Below are 7,157 nucleotides of genomic sequence, written 5' to 3' on the forward strand. Positions count from 1 at the left end.
ACTGTATTCCAACTCTTCCATGGTCCATAACCCCAGATACTACCCATAGATTAATTAAAATAAGCAAACAACACATAGAAAACAAAATCTGTGAAAAACAGAACAGTCTGTAGCAATCTGTAACTCTCGAATACTTCTGTAACTCCCAAAATTCTGAAAAATTATGAAAACCTGGGAAATTTGTGTACAAATCTTGTGTAGAAAGAATAAGATCAAAAGAACGCTTCTGTGAATTCTGAAAATTATTTGCATGGGCGAAAAAGTTTTTGTTTTTCAGCAAGATCAAAACAGCTATCACCGCAAGCCATCCCAATGGTCTTACTTGGCACAAACACTAATTAAAGCACAAAACCTCATCTACCAGAGGCTAGATGAATTATTCAAAGCAAAACAAGACCAAAAAAGAAAAAAAGAAAAAATGAAATTGGGTTGCCTCCAAACAAGCACTATTGTTTAATGTCCTTATCTAGGCATAAAAACACAAGTAGATCTAGATATTGTCATCTTTGGTATGCAATAGCTCTCATAATAGATTCATATGGCAACTTAATTTTCTTTCTAGGAAACTATTCCATTACTTAACGGAAATTGAAATCTAATGTTTCCTTCTTTCATACCAATAATTGCACCAATTGTTCTAAGGAAAGGTCCACCAAGAATAATAGGACATGTAGGATTGCAATATATATCAAGAACAATGAAATCTACAGGCACATAATTCCTATTTGCAACAATAATAACATCATTAATCCGTCCCATAGGTTTCTTAATAGTGGAATCCGCAAGATGCACATTTAAAGAACAATCATCAAATTCATGGAAACCTAACACATCACATAAAGTTTTTGGAATCGTGGAAACGCTAGCACCCAAATCACACAAGGCATGTCACTCATAATCTTTAATCTTAATTTTAATAATAGGTTCCCACTGATCATAAAGTTTTCTAGGAATAGAAACTTCTAATTCAAGCTTTTCTTCAAAAGATTTCATAGCATCAACCATATGTTTAGTAAAAGCTTTGTTTTGATTATAAGCATGAGTAGAATTCAACATGGATTGCAACAAGAAAATACAATCTATTAAATAAAAATTATCATAATTAAATTCCTTGAAATCCAAAAGAGTGGATTCATTGCTACTTTAAGTTTTGACCTCTCGAATCCCACTTTTATCAATTTTTGCATCAAGATCTAAAAACTCTGAATCATTGGGACGCCTTTTAACTAAAGTTAACTCATCTCCAGTCCCATCTTTATCAAGATTTATATTGGAAAACAAATATTCAATAGGAGTCACATCAATCACTTTAAGATCTTCATCATTATTTTCAAAAAACTAGAAGAACACGCTTTTACAAACCAATCTCGTTTAGGACGCATCTTAGCGGTTCTTCCTTTACACTCATCAATGGAAATTTTCATAGCTTTTAGAGATTCATTAATATCATGCTTGGGTGGAATAGATCTAATTTTCAAAGAATCAACATCAAGAGAAATTCTATCCACGTTCCTAGCCAAATCATCAATCTTAAGCAATTTTTCTTCAACCAAAGCATTGAAACTCTTTTGCGAAATCATAAATTCTTTAACACTATTCTCAAAATCAGATGACATATTATTATAATTTCCATAAGAATTGTTGTGGGAATTACCATAATTATTAGAGGAATTACTAGGAAACGGCCTGGATAAAAATTACCTCTATATGTGTTATTACCAAAATTGTTCCTACCGACAAAATTCACATCCATATATAGATTCATTATTATTTTCAATCAAATTAGACAAAGTTGTATCATTAGGATCAATATAAGCACTCTTGCTAGCAAATAATTTCATAAGTTCATCCATCTTTCCACTCAAAACATTAATCTCTTCAATCGCATGCACTTTTTCACAAGTGCAAGATCTTTTGGTGTGCCATTGAGAATAATTAACCATAATATTATCTAGGAGTTTAGTAGCTTCTCCTAAATTAATTTCCATAAAAGTGCCTTCCGCGGTCGAATCTAAAAGATTTCTAGAAGCAAAATTCAATCCGACATGATTTTTTTGTATAATCATCCACAAATTCAAGCCATGAGTAGGGCAATTTCGTATCATCAAATTCATCCTCTCCCAAGATTGTGCAACATGTTCATGATAAAGTTGCTTAAAATTCATAATATCATTCCTAAGGAAGATGATCTTAGCAGGAGGAAAACACTTGGAAATGAAAGCATCTTTCCACTTATTCCATGAATCAATACTATTTTTAGGCAAAGATGAAAACCAAGTTTTAGCACGATCTCGAAGTGAGAATGGAAATAACTTAAATTTAACTATATCATTATCCACATCTTTTTTATTTTGCATATCACACAACTCAACGAAACTATTTAGATGGGATGCAACATCTTCACTAGGAAGGCCGGAAAATTGATCTTTCATAACCAGATTCAGCAAAGCGGCATTAATTTCATAAGATTCTGCACGAGTGGCGGGAGTAATCGGAGTAATAATAAAATCATTGTTATTAGTATTGGAAAAATCACACAATTTGGTATTCTCTTGAGCCATCATGACAAAGCAAGCAATCCAATACACAAGCACACAAAAGGCAAACGAAGAAAAAGAACACAAGAAGGGCGAAGAAACAGTTTTTCGTCCAACCTATTTGGTATTGGCTTATTTCCTAATTTGTGTTCCCCCTTCTTTGTCCGATTGTCACGTACACCTCGGCATGACTTAAATATCCAAGGGCTCCATTTAGCCACGTACATTTCTTAAAATTAAAATAAGTTCGAACACTTTTATAGTACAATTCAGCGTCCCGAATATAGCATTATATGCATCGGCTCTGAATCATGTCTTTGGTCAATAGTTGGGTTGCCCAGCTCTTGTGGTTACTACCTTACGTTCCGCTTGTTCGGCTAAGGTAGTAAAGGGAGAACTACTGCGATTGTGTTTCTGGTTCATTCGTATAAACGCCTCAGTAGAGAAAGCCAAAAACTGACTGTCATGATGCGGCGAGAGCTGGTCAGCTATTCGGTGACTAAGTATAAATCTCTTGCGATTTTTTCCGTGTTACGCGAAGGACCAGTCTTCACTTGGTCAGGCATCTACAACACCCAAGTTCGGATAACCGAACAATACTAGGGGTTGCGCCTATAATCTTATTGTCAAACTCCTATGGCTAAGTTAAAGTGATAAAGCCGCATAGTCTGATTGCCTGGTTCGCCACACTAACACCTCCTTCAAGGACCAAGGCGTTGAGTTAAGTGTGTTCATGTGTTGTTCCGAACACCCCTGTACTACCTACATGGGGGCTAAAGCCGACGACTGGCCAAATCTCAGATGCCATAAACGTCGCACAGGAGGAAAATATTTGAGATGAAACAAGCAAAAATATTATACAAAAGCCTTGTTTTCATAATGGAAAGTTCGGGCAGCACAGATACATTCATTCAAAAAAATTCGAACACTAGCCCTCTACAATGCAGGATCCTTCCAGGACTTCGTCAAAATACCGCTTCGGTGTGCGGTGCTCCTTGCCTGTGGGCAGTCCCTGGGTTGCAAGCTTGGTGGCATTCATCTTCACCCACTACACCTTGACACGGGCGAAGGCCATCCGGGCGCCTTCGATACAAACTGGCCGCTTTATAGCATCGAGCCGAGGGCAGGCATTGTCTAGCCGCTTCACGAGCCCGAAGTAACTACTGGATATGGGTTCGGTGGGCCAAAGGCGGACTATAACATCCTTCATGGCCAATTCGGCCACCCTATGCAGTTCGGTCAGCTGCTTCAGCTGATCACTGAGGGGCACTGGATGCTCTGGCGCAAGGTATTGCGACCAGAACAGCTTCTCCATTGAGCTCTCCTCTTCGGCTCGGAAGAACTCCGCAGCATCAACAATACTTCGGGGTAGATCCACAAACGCTCCTGGAGAACTCCAAATGTGGGTCAGTAAGATGTACTTCTTCCTTGCAAATTTGCTCTGCATATTAAAGGCCTTACCCGCCGCGATCTGCTTTGCCTCTTGGATCTCCTGGCAGGCACCTTGGGCTTCAACCCGGGCCTCCTTCGCACTTTGGAGCGCCTGATACGTCTCGGTCGTATCTACAATTTTTGATTGTTCCATGCCAATATTCTACAACTTTCATATACTTTAGGCAACTTTTTATACTATTTTTGGGACTAACATATTGATCTAGTGCCCAGTGCCAGTTCCTATGTGTTGCATATTTTTTGTTTCGCAGAAACCCCATATCAAACAGAGTCCAAACAGAATAAAAATGGACGGAGATTTTTGGAATATTTATGAATTTTGGGAAGAAGAATCAACGCGAGACGATGCCCAAGGGGGCCACGAGGCAGGGGCGCGCCCTGGGCCCTCGTGGCCACCCCGTAAGGAGGTTGGTTCCCTTCTTTCACCGCAAGAAAGCCAATATCCGGATAGAAATCGTGTCCAAAGGGCAACCCAATCGGAGTTACGGATCTCTGGGAATATAAAAAACGGTGAAAGGGCAGAAGCTGGAACGCAGAAACAGGGAGAGACAGAGAGACAGAACCAATCTCGGAGGGGCTCTCGCCCCTCCCATGCCATGGAGACTATGGATCAGATGGGAAACCCTTCTCCCATCTAGGTAGAAGGTCAAGGAAGAAGAATAAGAAGAAGGGGGCTTTCTCCCCCTTGCTTCCGGTGGCGCCGGAACGCTACCGGGGGCCATCATCATCACCGCGATCTACACCAACAACTTCACCGCCCTCATCACCAACTCTTCCCCCCTCTATGCAGCGGTGTAACCTCTCTTTTACCCGCTGTAATCTCTACTTAAACATGGTGCTCAACGCTATATATTATTTCCCAATGATGTATGGCTATCCTATGATGTTTGAGTAGATCCGTTTTGTCCTATGGGTTAATGGATGATCGTGATTCGTTTGAGTTGCATGTTTTATTATTGGTGTTTTCCTATGGTGCTCTCCCCGCTGTAGGGTTTGCAATATGTTCATGATTTTCTTATGGTGGGTGGCGTGAGTGACAGAAGCACAGACCCGAGTAAGTAGGTTGTTTGCATATGGGATAAAGGGGACTTGATGCTTTAATGCTATGGTTGGGTTTTACCTTAATGATCTTTAGTAGTTGCGGATGCTTGCTAGAGTTCCAATCATAAGTGCATATGATCCAAGAAGATAAAGTATGTTAGCTTATTCCTCTCCCTCAAATAAAATTGCAATAGTGATTACCGGTCTAGTTATCGATTGCCTAGTGGCAAATAACTTTCTCGTGACAAAAAGCTCTCTACTAAAACTAACTTAGTTGTGTCTTCATCTAAACAGCTCCTAGTTTATATTTACGTGCTCTTTATTATCTTGCAATTCTATCCAACAACACCTACAAAGTACTTCTAGTTTCATACTTGTTCTAGGTAAAGCGAACGTCAAGCGTGCGTAGAGTTGTATCGGTGGTTGATAGAACTTGAGGGAATATTTGTTCTACCTTTAGCTCCTCGTTGGGTTCGACACTTTTACTTATGGAAAGAGGCTACAATTGATCCCCTATACTTGTGGGTTATCAAGACCTTTTTCTGGCGCCGTTGCTGGGGAGTCATAACGTGGGGTGAATATTCACGTGTGTGCTTGTTTGCTTTATCACTAAGTAATTTTTAATTTTTGTTCTTAGTTGTTCTCTATCTTTAGTTATGGATATGGAACACGAAATATTAAACAAAATTAGGTGTGCTTGCTACTCATGGAGATGGGGAACCTCCTAAAACCCTCGATGCCCGTTATGTGAAAGATATTATGTACTACTTTGATAATCCTGAGAAAACCCCATTCAATTATGTTATGGGAGACACGTTGTATCAACGTGAATACTTTAGGGATTATCGCTTGACACAAAAAGGGAAACTATTATGGGATCAAATTTATATGTTGCGTTGGTACGCTAGGCAACTATGCTTGAGATATGATTATACTTGTTGCTCTAGGATGAAGGCTCCACACCTTCCCTTTTCATGCAAATTTAATGTTAATGAAACCTTAGCTTCTTATGCTAATGGTATATATGATTACTATGATGTTGAACAAATTGAGGAATTTGTTGCTTTTAAGGGTGCTTATGAAATTGAATCTTTGTTTGAAAAGTATGAAGCTTTTGATGATGATGTTTATAGGCCTGAAAATTTTGCTATATTGAAATATTGCTATGAGAATTATGAATATAACTCCGATATTGATGCGTTTATTGAGAAAGTCTCCGCTGTCCAAGAAGAGACTAATATTTTGCTGGAGTCTATGGAAGAAGAAATTGATGAAACTGTGAGCTCATTGGATGAAAAAGATGATGAGGAGAGTGAAGAACAAAAGGAGGAAGAGCGGATTAGCTACCTGTGCCCACCTTCTAATGAGAGTAACTCTTAAACTCTTACATTGTTTAATTTCCCTTCGTGCTTACCGAAGGATGATTGCTATGATGATTGTTATGATCCCGTTGATTCTATTGAAATACCCCTTTTTGATGATGCTTGCTATGCTTGTGGCCAAGATACCAATATGAATTATGCTTATGAAGATGATGTTAAGCATGAAATTGTTGCTATTGCACCCACGCATGATAGTCCTATTATATTTTTGAATTCTCCAAACTACATTATATCGGAGAAGTTTGTTCTTATTAAGGATTATGTTGATGGGTTACTTTTTACTTCTACACATGATGATTTCGACAGATATACTATGCATGTACTTTATGCTCCTACTTGCAATTATTATGAGAGAGGAACTATATCTCCACCTATCTATGTTTCCAATATGATAAAATCATAGGAAGAGAGTTAGACTTCGTTGTTGCATTATATATGTTACTTTGTGCTCACTACTAAATAACAAATCATTGTTAACTAAAATTGGCTTTGATATACCTTGGGATTTGGGTGAATCCATTACTTGAGACAACCCGGAAGTTTTAGAAACCAGAAGTTTTAGAGAAATGGCTTTAAAGAAAGCGCTGCCAAGGAGACAACCCGGAAGTTTTAGAGAGTCATTTATTTCTGTTGTGTGCTTTCATATAGTCTAAAAACAAAACAAATAAAGAGGGGAACTCAAAACTTTTCAAAAAGGAAAGTGAAAGCGAGAAAGACAAGCATTGTTGAGGTGGGAGAGCTCCTT

The sequence above is a fragment of the Triticum dicoccoides genome, chromosome 3B (assembly GCF_002162155.2).
Source record: "Triticum dicoccoides isolate Atlit2015 ecotype Zavitan chromosome 3B, WEW_v2.0, whole genome shotgun sequence".
Classification (NCBI taxonomy): domain Eukaryota; kingdom Viridiplantae; phylum Streptophyta; class Magnoliopsida; order Poales; family Poaceae; genus Triticum; species Triticum dicoccoides.